At 44.6% G+C, this 12,938-nt stretch overlaps 1 pseudogene; it reads left to right on the top strand.

The window, feature by feature from the left end:
- The first annotated feature begins 852 nt into the window (after positions 1-852).
- LOC131397986 (cytochrome P450 2B4-like) lies at positions 853-9,062 on the top strand (annotated as a pseudogene).
- Positions 9,063-12,938: the final 3,876 nt, after the last annotated feature.

Genomic DNA, 12,938 nt, shown 5'->3' with positions numbered 1-12,938 from the left:
AATCACACAATCTGTGATCTTTTGTGTCTGGCGTCTTTCACTCAGCATGGCATTTCGAGGTTCATCCGCGTTTTAGACCATAGTTGTACGCCACCATCGTCCTCCTGAATCCTCATTCTTACTGTCTCCTCCTTTTCTTCCCTCTATGAAACAGCCTCCTCAGCCACGGCCCTTGAGTTGTGTGATTCTAAACTGGTGACATGATTCCCTGATGTTCTCCTCCAAGTCCCCTGAGACTCAAATAAACATCCAAGGTCTGATGTCCCTGGTCAGGTGGTAATCCATGCCATTTTAGGTGTGACGCATTTATTGTTAGTTCACTAGGGCTCTTTCCTGGAGGTGTGAACTTCTCTGGCACCTCAATACTAGCTCCATGAAGGCAAACCTATTGTCTCGGTCATCTCTGTACTCTGAGCACCTGTAACGGTACGTGGCATATGACAGTTGTTCAAAATATTTGTGGAGGAATGAATGAATGAATGAATGGCTAAATCAGGCAATCCTCAAACCTACCCAACATGGTGCTAGGCTTCCCCCATCAGACCATGTTTCCTTCTCTATAACTCACTCTCCTCTGATGTCCAGATTAAATCCCTATCCCCAAAGGGCACAAGGTGCCCCAACTCTGAGTGACAGCTACTCTCGATCCCTCATGCTGCAATGCTGCCCTCTGACAAAACTGGTTGAGAGCCACTCTTGCAGGGCAACCACCCTAAACCCAGCCTGCACATACCCACAGCTGGCACCACGACCCTTCCTTGAGGGAGGTGCTCTCTGTTCAAGGGCATTGCCCACTAAGCTACCTCAAGCCAACCAGGGGCAATTGGAAGGCAGCCTTGGGACCCAGCCAAGATGCTCAACTCCTGGCCTGTGCAGCACCTTCCACCTTTAGGCAGTGAGGGAGGCCTTTGGAGAGTTATCCAGAATCTGCCATGATATATTCCTGGAATACCCTCCTCCAGCAACCACGGAAATAAAACACTAAACAACACACCAGCCTGCCTTTTAAGAGAGACAGCAGGGGGCCAGCCCAATAGCGCAAGCAGTTAAGTGAGCGCGCCCCGCTGCCACGGCCTGGGGTTTGCAGGTTCGGATCCTGGGTATGCACTGATGCACTGCTTGTCAAGCCATGCTGTGGCGGCATCCCATATAAAGTAGAGGAAGATGTTCACAGATGTTAGCTCAGGGCCAATCTTCCTCAGCAAAAATAAGCAAAAATAAGGAAGATTGGCGTCGGATGTTAGCTCAGGGCTGATCTTCCTCACACACACAAAAAAAAAAAACCAAAAAAAAAAAAAGAGAGACAGCAGGAGGGAAGGCAGGTACAGAGAGGACCCTGGCCCTCTCGGCCATCCTGCTCCTCGCTGTTCTCATTGGCCTCTTGCTACTCTGGGGCCACCCCAGCTCCCGGGGTCACCTCCCTTCTGGACACTGGCCTCTCCCCTTCCTGGGGAATATTTTGTATCTAGACCATCAGGGCTCTCTCAAGTCCTTCCAGGCAGTGAGATGGGGAAGGCAAATGGTTGCAGAGCAGGAGGGGGCTGGAGAGGTGCCAGCTCAGAGGCAGCAAAACAGTTGAGGGTGGGACCTCACAGATGAGCTTGGGATTGTCTTCTTCCAGCCATGATCTGACCCAACATGACCACTAGAGAAGCTTCTGGAATTCCTATGAGGAGGAATGGAGGGAATGTAGACTGGAGGGAGAAATTCTGATAGACTGGAGGCTTTGAGCTGTGGTCCTGCGGCTATTGGGAGGGAGAGGTACTAGAGCTCAGATATGGGGAGACTCTGTCATTTTTAAAATCCAAAACTGGGAGGTTCTTGGAAAAGCCAAGAGAGAAGGACACTTGAGGTGAGGGCATGCGTGGGAGACTTGAAGGAGGCCATGGAGTTCAAGTCTCCATTCTTCCCTGATGGGGCTGCAGCCAGAGGTGTTTGGGCTGCACTGTAAGGTGTGACCCAGGTTTGAGCATGGAGACCTTTCTCCTGAGTTAGAGAGTGAGAACCTGCCGCCACAGCTGCAAGAGAAAAACAGAGATGTCTTCATGATCTACCTGAGGCTCTGGCCAGGCGTCATCCCTTGTGGCTGTGAGGCAGTGAGGGAGGCCCCAGTATATCAGGCTGAGGCTTTTTCTGGCTGAGGTCACATCACCAACCTTGACCCCATCTTCCAGGGAACTGGTGAGTGGGGATGGAGGTGGAGATTGAGGAGAAGATGAGAGAACACCACATGGCTTCTCCCAACCTTCCTTGGGTACTGGACCAATCAGGTGTGGCCTTGCCCGTGGAAAGTCTTGGAAGGCCCTTTAATGATTCTCTCTGGCCACCATGGGGACTTTGGGATGGGGAAGCAGAACATGGAGGAACAAATCCAGGAGGAGGCTCAGTGTCTGGTGGAGGAGCTTTGGAAATTCGTGGGTGAGCTCTGGGTCAGGGCAGAAGGGTGGAGGGGCGTGCAGGGGGTGGGTGAGATGAGGACAATGAGAGGGAGTCAGAGACTGATGGAGAGAGATGCAGAGACAGAGACACAGATGCGGAGACGTGTTCAAACAGAGAGAGAAGGAGACAGAGGATGAAGACAGTGGAGACAGAGACTGAGAGGGAGAGGGGGAGAGGCAGAGAAACAGAGAGCCGAGACAGAGAGACAGTAAGAGAGAGACAAACTGAAGACACTGACAAAGATCTATCCAGAAGCAGAAACTGCAAGGAAAAGACTTAGAAAGAAAAAGGTAAAAATAGAAATAGATGAGGGGAGACAGAGTGTCAATGAGGCCAAGGAGAGGGAGCACAAAGAGAAGAGGCATGAAAAGAATGAGCGTGGAGAAGAAGGGGCTGAGGCTCTAAGAAACAGAGACAAGACCAGAGAAAGTTACAGGGGCACCAAGAAAATCAGACCCAGACAGAGATGGAGAAAAACAACAAAAGACACAGAGGGGGAGACTCCCAGAAAGAAAAGTGAGATGCAGAGACCCAGTGAAAGCTGGGCTGCCCAAGAGACAGAGAAAGAAACCAGTCAACCAAGCCAAGATGTCACCAGCCTGGTCAGAGCCACCCAGAAGGGCAAAGCAGAGACCTCCATGACAGAACTCTCATCGCCAGGGGCCTAACTGGATCCCACCTTCCTCTTTCACTCCATCATGGGCATTACCATCTGTTCCATTGTCTTTGGCGAGTGCTTTAATTATCAGGACACCAGATTCTTACGGCTGCTAAATTTACTGAATAAAATCCTCACCATTATCAGCTCTTTCTACAGCCAGGTGAGGCCAAGGATCCCACGGTGGCCAGGAATCGAGGGGGGTAGATCCTGGGAAGGGATCAGATGCTCTCCGTCCTGAATGCCGAAGCAAGAAGGCATCAAGACTGGGTTTTCTGTGCTACCCACTGCACCTTCCCAGGTGAGGCAATGAGTCAGATGGGGGGGTAGGAATCAGACCTCTGACAAAGGTGGGCTTTGAGAGAAGAAACCTCAGCAGATGTAAGAGTGATTGTGGCAGGGCACAGCTGTTCACGCACCACTGAGTCTGTGTGTGTGCATGTGTCTGCTTAGCTGGGAGACACAGTCCCCAAGTCCACGTGGTGAATGGTGCCCTTCAGAAGTTTCTGTTGTGCAGTGCACAACATCAACACCCACAACAGAAGCCAAGAGAGCTGTACAGGTTATTTGGCCTTCTCTGCTTCCCTGTAGGTGTTTGAACTCCTCTCTGGCATCTTGAAACACTTTCTTGGCACACACATTTGCTTGTACAGAAACATTCAAGAGATGAGAGATTTTATCACTGAGAACATTGAGAGGCACCGGAAAATGCTGGACACCAGTGCCCCAAAGGACTTCATTGATTCCTTCCTGCTCTGCACAGACAAAGCAAGGGCCGAGCTGGATTGGGGTGAATGGGAAAGAGAGTGGTGGACACTCTACTCACATTGAGCTAGTGTGTTTGGGTATGATATTGTGTTTAAATGTTGAAAGACTTCACTACACGTTGGTAGGAATGCCACTAGTCCAATCCCTCTGCTGCCCATTCCTTCCTCAGCCTCTCCGTGTTCCTCTCTTGGAAAGCCTTTAAGAGGTAGCAACCAAAGATTTAAGGTCTGGCCCAGCAGGGGGCCTCCTGTTCTCTGCCCCCCATTCTTTTCTTTAAAAATTATTTTATTGAAAAAAAATTATTTTATTGAGGCCACATTGGTTTATAACATTTGTAAATTCCAGGTGTACATTATTATATTTCAGCTTCTGTATAGACTGCACTATGTTCACCACCAAAAGTCTAGTTTCCATCAGCCACCACACATATGTGCCCCTTTACCCCTTTCGCCCACACCCACCCTCTTCCCCTCTAGTAATGACCAATCCATTCTCCTTATCTATGTGATTGTTTGTTTGTTTATCCCCCACATTTGAGTGAAATCATATGACATGTCTCTTCTTCTGTCTGATTTATATAGCTTAGCAAAATACACTCGAGGTCCATCCATGTTGTAACAAATGGCATGATTTTGTCTTTTTTAATGGCTGAGTAGTATTTCATTGTATGGGTATACCACATCTTCATTATCAGTTCATCTGTTGATGGGCACTTGGTCTGATTCCAGGTCTTCGTTATTGTGAATAATGGTGCAATGAACATAGGGGTGCATATATCTTCTTGAATTAGTGTTTTCACGTTCTTTGGGTAAACATCCAGAAGTGGAATAGCTGGATCATATGGTATTTCTATTTTCAATTTTTTGAGAACTCTCTATACTGTTTTCCATAGTGGCTACACCAGTTTGCATTTGCACCAGCAGTGTATGAGGGTTCCTTTTTCTCTACATTCTCTCCAACGCTTGTTATTTCTTGTCTTGTTAATTATAGCCGTTCTGACGGATGTGAGGTGATATCTCATTGTAGTTTTGATTTGCATTCCCCTAGTAATTAGTGATGCTGAACATCTTTTAATGTGCCTGTTGGCCATCTGTATATCTTCTTTGGAAAAATGTCTATTCATATCCTCTGCCCATTTTTTGATCAGGTTGTTTGTTTTTTTGTTGTTGAGTTGTATGAGTTCTTTAGCTGTTTTGGAAATTAATCCCTTGCTGGATATATGATTTGCAAATATTTTTCCTAGTTGGTGAGTTGTCTTTTTGTTTTGTTGATGGTTTCCTTTTCCTTGCAGAAGCTTTTTTATCTGATATAGTCCCATTTGTTTATTTTTCTTTTGTTTCCCTTGCCTGAGGAGCCACCTCCAATTCTGATTGGTCAGAGCCCATGTCTGTTCTGACTGGTTGGAAGCTGATGTCTGTTCTGATTGGTCTGGTAAGAGTCACACAGGTTGTTAAATATCTTCAATATTACCTCTGGATGTTCAGCATCAAGAGCCAATCAGGAGAGCAAAGACACCAAAGGACAGAGAAGATAATAACAGCAACAGAAAATTAATCCATAATGTTTCTTTAACACTTACATACACAATTTCAAAACAACTCCAGGTGATGAACTAAGGCACAGAGAGGTTAAGTTCCTTGCCCAAAGGCACACAGCTAGTAAATGGTAGGGCCTGAGCTCGATGCCAGTCAGTTTGGCACTAGAGCCCACCCTTTTGCTTCATTGTTGGCCTCGAATAGAGAAAAAGGGAAATAGAGGAATAGGGAAAAAGAGAAAGCAGCACAGAGTACCATGGAGGTGGGTGGGGAGAAAAGAGGACCTAGAAACTAAAATGGATGCAAGGGGAGGCAACAAGGATTGTCCATTGCCACCACCAGGAATGCTCCGATCCTGAGAGTGAGTTCCACCAGAAGAATCTCGTCCACATGATGCTATCACTGTTCTTCACTGGCATGGTGACCTCCAGCATCACTCTCTGCTGTGCATTTCTATTCCTTCTAAAGAACCTGGGTGTCTTAGGTGAGCTGGGCTTATGGTGCGTGGAGGTGAAGACAGTCGAGGGTCTCTGAGACCATGCTGGAAAGTGGTTGGCTAATGGGTGAAGACGCCTGTCCTGATCAGTCTGAAAAATAGAAAATCCACGTCCGTAGGGATTTGTAAGTTATAATGAGCGTTGCTGCAAACAAAGCTCTTTGAAGTTGACAAGGTACTTAGAATTTACAAAATATTTTTCATTCAATGAAGCACCTTATGGTTTAGAAGGGACTTTTGTACTTACGAAGTGTTTTGTAATTTGCAAAACACTTGGGAGATTGTAAAGTGCTTTATGGTATACAAAGCACGCTCCAGTCACAAAGCATTACCATTCGCAGGACATTTTGCAGTCTACAAAAGCACATGGGTCTTGACAGAACACTTTGAGGTTGACACTTTGAGGTTGACAAAGAACTTGACTATTTGGAGTATATTGCTGACTTACAACTAATTAAAAAGCTCCTTAATTGGTTCTTGTATGGATGGTCTGTAGACCAGACTTTGAGAAAGTTTCATCTAATCAAACCCCCTTATTTTACAGATAATGAATTTAGGTCCAGAGAGGGGAAGTGACTTATCCAAGATCACATAGCAAATCAGTCAACAGAAGGACAAGACCCAAGTTCCAGCCACAACTCATTTTTATTTTTATTTTTAAAAAGGTGTTTTAATTGTTCAATGAATGTCTACAGATCCTTCCTTAACCAAATGATTCCTTGCATAACTACATCAGACAAGACTTCCCCACAAAGAAGCCATTGACTTACTTTCTTGATACTTTCATTGAGCAGGAACAATAACCCAACATCTTAGTAAAGAGTTCACAAGACCCTCCCCCCAGTCTGCAGGTCAATTTTTGGGTGGCTTGGCTGAGCCCACTGTTATGGGTATCTACTGATGACCCCCTCCCACCTTCACTATTCTTAGAGAAAGTCCTGGATGAGATCGACAGAGTGATCGGCCCACACCGTCTCCCAGCCCTTAAAATCAGGCAATAATGCCTTATACAGATGCTATGATCCACAAGATTCAGAGAGTCCGTGACCTCATCCCCTTTGCTGTCCCCTACTCTGTCATGAAGACACTCACTTCACGGATATGATCTCCCTAAGGTGAGACCAGCAGGGCCACAGAATCTTGGCTGGAAGGTGCTGTCCGCCTGCAGTCAATGCTTCCTGTCTCTGGTTGCTGCACTGCAACGAGAAGTTTTATTCCAGGTGTCTACAGGAGGGAGAGAGATTTTAGAAACACAGAAAAGTCCTTTCCCTTCTCTCTGTCTTATATTTTACCTTTATTAGATGTTAGACTTTCTGAAAAAAGTACCATATACTTATTGAAACTTGTTACGCAATGGAGCTTTTTTCCTAAAACTATTTTATAATCTCCTCTACCTTCCTCCTTCATGAGAAGGTGTTTGCAATTTGATGTTTCTCCTTCCACATTTTCCTTTAATTACATGAACATATACCACATGCAAATGCATCTACAAAAAGATTGGTTCACACTGTATCTATCACTTTGGAACTTGTGTGTACAGTGAGCACATCTCCTTCCCCTCTTGTCTTTATGTTCATATTAATACAATTTTCAATTTGTTTTTTATTTTGTGTCTGTGTGTGGCTTTCCTTTTATAATATAAGAATATGCTGTCAATATATTTTCAGGTTAATGCCTATGGTTCTAACTCATTTTTTCCATGGTTGCAAATGTTCCTGAGTATCGACGTACCGAGGGGTGATACTCGCAATATCTAATCACCCAATGGGCACTACCCATCAGATTAGATTCTGGCCCTGGTTTCAGAGTCGGGTCCTTGGAGGCCTCCGCTGAGCCAGATGTGACCCTTTTAGTTGGTGGATCATGGAGAAGTCCAAAGAGTCTTTGGGAAGAATGGTGGGGCCAGTCAGTGGGGATTCCTGGAGAGCTCAGGACACAACTATTAACCAAAGGGGGAAGAATTATTTCAATTCATTATTTTGTCAATTATTTTAGCCACCAACTGTGGACTATACAGTTGGTGAAGCTTATTATCAACTGTGGATGCACCATCATTGATTCAGCCACTCCTTGTTGATGGCCATTTGGGTCCCCTTGGCTTTGGTGCCCTTTTAGGACAGTACTGTGTACCCCGTCATGAGCTCTGTCCTCCATGACCCATGCCACTTAGAGAAACCAGATGTCTTCTAACCTGGCCACTTCCTGGATGTGGAGGGCAACTTCAGGAAGCAGGAAGCCTTCATCCCATTCTCCGTAAGTTGTGCCCTCCCCACCCTACGAGAACACCTGCTCGCCTCCTTTTCTGTGTGTGACTTTCTCCCTTTGTCCAACCACAAACACTGGGTGAATATTTTTGAAAAAGATGAGGATTCTAAGGAAAGAAAGTAAGACATCTACAAAGACAAAGATAGTGTGAGGGAGATGAGAGAGAGGAGGTATGATGGAGAAAGATGGAAACTAAGTCAATGATGGAGATAACATGAAAGACCAAGACACACACATGCATGAATGTGCACACACAAAGAACAGACAGACAAATGATCCATTATTGAGCACCCGGTATGTGCCAAGAATTGAAAGGCATTTTTAGCTTTTCTTTCAAAGTAAAAATAACTTTACTTTTTTTAAATTTTTATACAAATGAGGAAGTAATTAAGTTGAAAGTGAAAATCAGCTGCAATTCACCACCAAAACCATATTTGTATTATTTAAGTGACATATAAGTAAATAAATCCTCATCTTAGAGTTGAGGCTCAGAGAGGTGAAATCGCTGGCCTGAGGTCACAGCCTGACTCACACCAGGCCCGATGACTGCCAAGGCTGAGTTCTTAGAGGTGGATGACGTAGGAGGATCAAGCAGGAAGGTTGGGTGCCGTGGAGAGGGTTGGCCTTTGCCTTCAGCCCTGTGCCTCTATTTGCCTCCTGTCCCATGCTGATGGGCCCAGTCAAGGCATGCCTGGAGTGGGGCTGTTTCCTGGAGAAGGGCAGGAGGCACAGCTGGTTCCTACATCAGGGAGGATGGAGGTGGGGATGGGGATCACAAACAGCCAAAGTAACTCCCTCCCGTCCCCTGTTCCATCTTTCTCTGCCTCAACCCCAGGCAGGTGCAGTGTATGCTAGGGCCCAGTGCTCAGAAGAAGGGAGGTTGGGGGCTGTGGTGGGGTGAGGGGCTTATTGCATCTCAGATTACAAGGCCATAGACAGCCTGAGCTACTCCTTCACAGCTGAGGGAAGGGTATGTGCTTGAGGTCACACATGGAGCTAAAGAATTTTTCTCTTCTCCCTGTGGGGACCACAAACTGCAGGCTTCAGGATCAACTGGAGGAGGTGGCTGGAAAGAGAGTTGTGATAGCTACTCTATAACTTCAGGAGGAAAAGTAAGCACTGGTTCTTCTGCCAAGGCCTCTGGCTGGTTGTTGTGCTGTGTGGAATTGAGGTTGTTTAGGAGACTGTGATGGAACAGTCAAGGGGTTCTCCAATAGGAGTGAGATTGGGTTGCTGGAACCGTCTCATGGGGAATCAATGAGTGGAGGGCAGAGCAAAGTGTCCTGAGAGAGAGCCAGGTGGAAGCTGTGCTGCCTTTTATGACGTCATCTTAGAAGTCATGCAGCATCACTTCCACTGCATTCTATTGGTCAAAGCAGTTATAAATTTCACCCAGATTCAAGTGGAGGGGAAAAGTGGACATCTCAGTGGTGGCATGTCAGTGTCACATGGAAAGAAGAGTGCATAGGACAGGAGATACATATCTATCTATATATGTATAGTGGAAATTAATAAAAGAAACCTAAACTAAGTTAGAGTCAGGAAGGCCTGTAGGGGGAGCTCTCATAACCTATCATGTATCATCCATTACCTCAAACAGGAAGAGACAGATAGATGCTTGCATCTCCGACAAGAAGTGAAACTACTTTACTACTGAGGGGAGATTTTCTCCCTACTCAGCAACAACTCAGCCAATGAGATACGCTGCAGCTCAGCCAATGAGAAACTGTTGCCATCTGGAACTGTTACATTCCTCCAACGGACTTCCAGTTTAGAACAGCCCCTTCCTACTCCCCCCTTTTCTCTATAAAAGCAGATTCCCCTCTTTGGTTTTCTGGATTTGCCTATGGTTTGCCATAGTATGCACATTCCAAATTGCAATTCTTTTTGGCTATTCCTGAATAAACTCATTTTGAGATAAAATAACAGGTTATTTTGCCTTTTTAGTTGACATATATGATGTCAGAAAAGTGGACCCAAAGGAGACAATCCCCTAGAGACAATGACACCCAGAATTGAGTGAGGTACCCACACGGAGCCCATGGTGCTCACTGTTTATGTGTGTTGCCACCTGCTTTCGGTTTGGTGAGTCTCCTCTCAGATACTGAGCTCTGTTCTTCTTGTGTTTTGAGCTCTCAGACTTTATTAAGAAATGGGAGGGGCTTTGTCCTCTCAGGGGAGAGATCTTGTCTTCCTGGTAGAAGGCTCTTTCTTTGGGTTCATGGCATCATCTTTGGTGGGTATTCCGTTGTTTTCTGAAGGTACCATAATTCCTTTGAGGGCTCAGTCTTGCTGACAATCCAAGAGTTTTTCTTTAATTTTCAGATTTCTTTTGGAATCAGGGCTAGGAATTCAGCAACTTTTCTTTTGTTTTTAGATTCCTTTGGAGATATGGCCAGGACTTTACAACTTTCTTGCATTTTCAGAAGAAATTTCAGAAATGGGATCCCAGTCATCTAAATGTTCTGAGGTAAACCCTCCTTCAGGAACCCAGGCCTGGTTTATGTTTAAGAACTTTGGGCCTCCTACATGTGCATTTTTAACTAAGTGAGCCAAAAGCAGGCCCTAACCAGTCTAGAATTGCAATGGCCATTATGGGGAACTTTTGATCTCCTCAAACTAGCTTTTCTTAAAACCAAATTGGAAGACCGTGGCTCTAAAATTAAGCAAAACAACTGGTTTGCCTATTTTTGTTAGTATCTGGAGGTCTCTGGATACACACTGTTGATGCAAATAATCAATAACCAAACTGTAGGTAGGAGAGATATTTAAAGAGCTAAAGTGAGGACTAGCCTGGAAGCGCTCTCTTCCCCAGGAAAGAAACCACTCTGGGGAATTGTGTTTGCAACATTGTTATATACCACTTCAGAACAAAGAACATACAGCAAGCATGACAGAAATATATTTTTTTTGCCCCAAATCACAAGGATATGTTTTGCCACAGCTTAGCACATACACAGCAGGTCAACTTGACCTTAGTTCCTTGGGAATAAAAGCTCATCTTCGAAGAACTACTTGTATCAGGGTCAGAGAAAGGGAGACACTCACCCCTATCTTTAAAGAGTGCATTCTTTGCTTTGGGAAAATGTTTGATGCAGATGTACAATGCATGTTTAGTGGGCCACAAGTCACGCTTCTCTGAGATAAACAAGTTTTAGGCCAAATCAGATTTAAACCAGAATGGCTTCCCCCATACCTCGGTATGTGAAAATTTCTCATTTTCTTGCTATTTTCATCATTTTCCCCCTTGTGATCGATAATCTTTTGATAGAAAGTATTGATGATCAAGTTATTGTCCCTTGGTGCCAGGGTGGTTGCTGCCTGCCCTGGGTCCATCATGGCCCTCGGAACTGGGCTTTTATTCTATTGATTTACCCTGTTATCCAGGTTGGGGGGAAAATAGCTGAGCTTAGTGAGCAGACATAGAGGTATATGCTGATGGGGGAAGCCTTCCTTAGGTCAATAATTTTGGATTGTGCACAAATATTGTACATGAGCTTCAACAAGATTTTGTAATCATCACTTATAACAGTTAACAACCATAGAACAGAGATAGTAGTAATGATAATAAAGTGTTTCGTTCAGAAGAATAAGTCTTAAGATTAATCCTTATCAGAGAAAGAGGCTCATTCAAAATGATAAGAATGATCCACCAGCTCAAGATGTTGGGCAATCATTAGTCTAGCTTGCATATCAGTCTTACAACATTGAGTAAAGAAAACGGTAATTAGTTTGAATGTTATGATTAATATAAGAATTCCAAGAAGTAATAAAAGTAAATTATAATCTGGATTACAGAAGAGAACCAATACCTGAAGGGAGCCAACTAAATAAATGGAGACTTGGTGAGTGGTCACTTAGGGCATTCAGCTGTTTGTTCATGTGTTTTAACAGAGATGACACATTGGAAGATTCATCAGGTATAAAAACACAACACTCAGTTTGAATTATAGCATATGTGCCACCTTGGGATGCAGTTAGAGTATCTAAGCCTATTCTATTTTGAACGACGGCCTTTCTCATTAAGGACATCTCGGTATTCAATAAAGCTCTTCCTGTGTGGGTATCAGTAGGGGCCTGTTCAGTAAATCTAGTCAGGGCTTCTACATGTGACATGACATCTTCTAATCCTATGAAGGGAAAAAATACAGCACTATGTGGTTATACCAGTGGAATACTGAGTGAGTCCATCTGGCCTTAAGGAGAGAAAGATTGGCAACAGTTGTTAACTTAGGACACATCCTTCCCTGCATGTAAGGGGGCCTCAGAGCGCAGCTTCCTAGCCATCCAGGTTGTAGCCAAGGCCAAACATTTGTTCCACAAAACCACTGAGTTCCAAAGGGTGCCACCCAATAAATCTTTGGCTTTTGAGACTAGTCTGTTCCAAACCAATCGCTTTATTTAAGAATGATAGTATTTTGACGACTCCAGGGATATCCATCCCATGTTTTGGGTACAGTTATGTAAGTTTTGTTTGGAATGGTTTCTCTGTTCCAGCATAAAGGTGCTCATGTACTTAAAGACTCATAACTAAGAGTGAGACAAACAAATCCATCCCAGATTTGTGTGAAATATCCCATAGTTCTTGTGGTAGAATCCAATTTCTTTTGTTTAGTGGCAAACAGGTGGGAAAATGGAATGGTTTGAGCAACAGAAATGGAATAACCGTGTCCTGTACCATTAATAGTATTGGCAATTGGCCAGGTTTCAGGATCATAATTAGTAATATCAGATGAACTGTGAACATTCAAAGTTGACCTCTCCATCATAATAAGTT

This window comes from Diceros bicornis, chromosome 34, assembly GCF_020826845.1.
Source record: "Diceros bicornis minor isolate mBicDic1 chromosome 34, mDicBic1.mat.cur, whole genome shotgun sequence".
In the NCBI taxonomy this organism is placed as follows: domain Eukaryota; kingdom Metazoa; phylum Chordata; class Mammalia; order Perissodactyla; family Rhinocerotidae; genus Diceros; species Diceros bicornis.
Note: the sequence above shows the minus strand (reverse complement) of the source record. Positions and strands in the feature narration are given on the sequence as shown.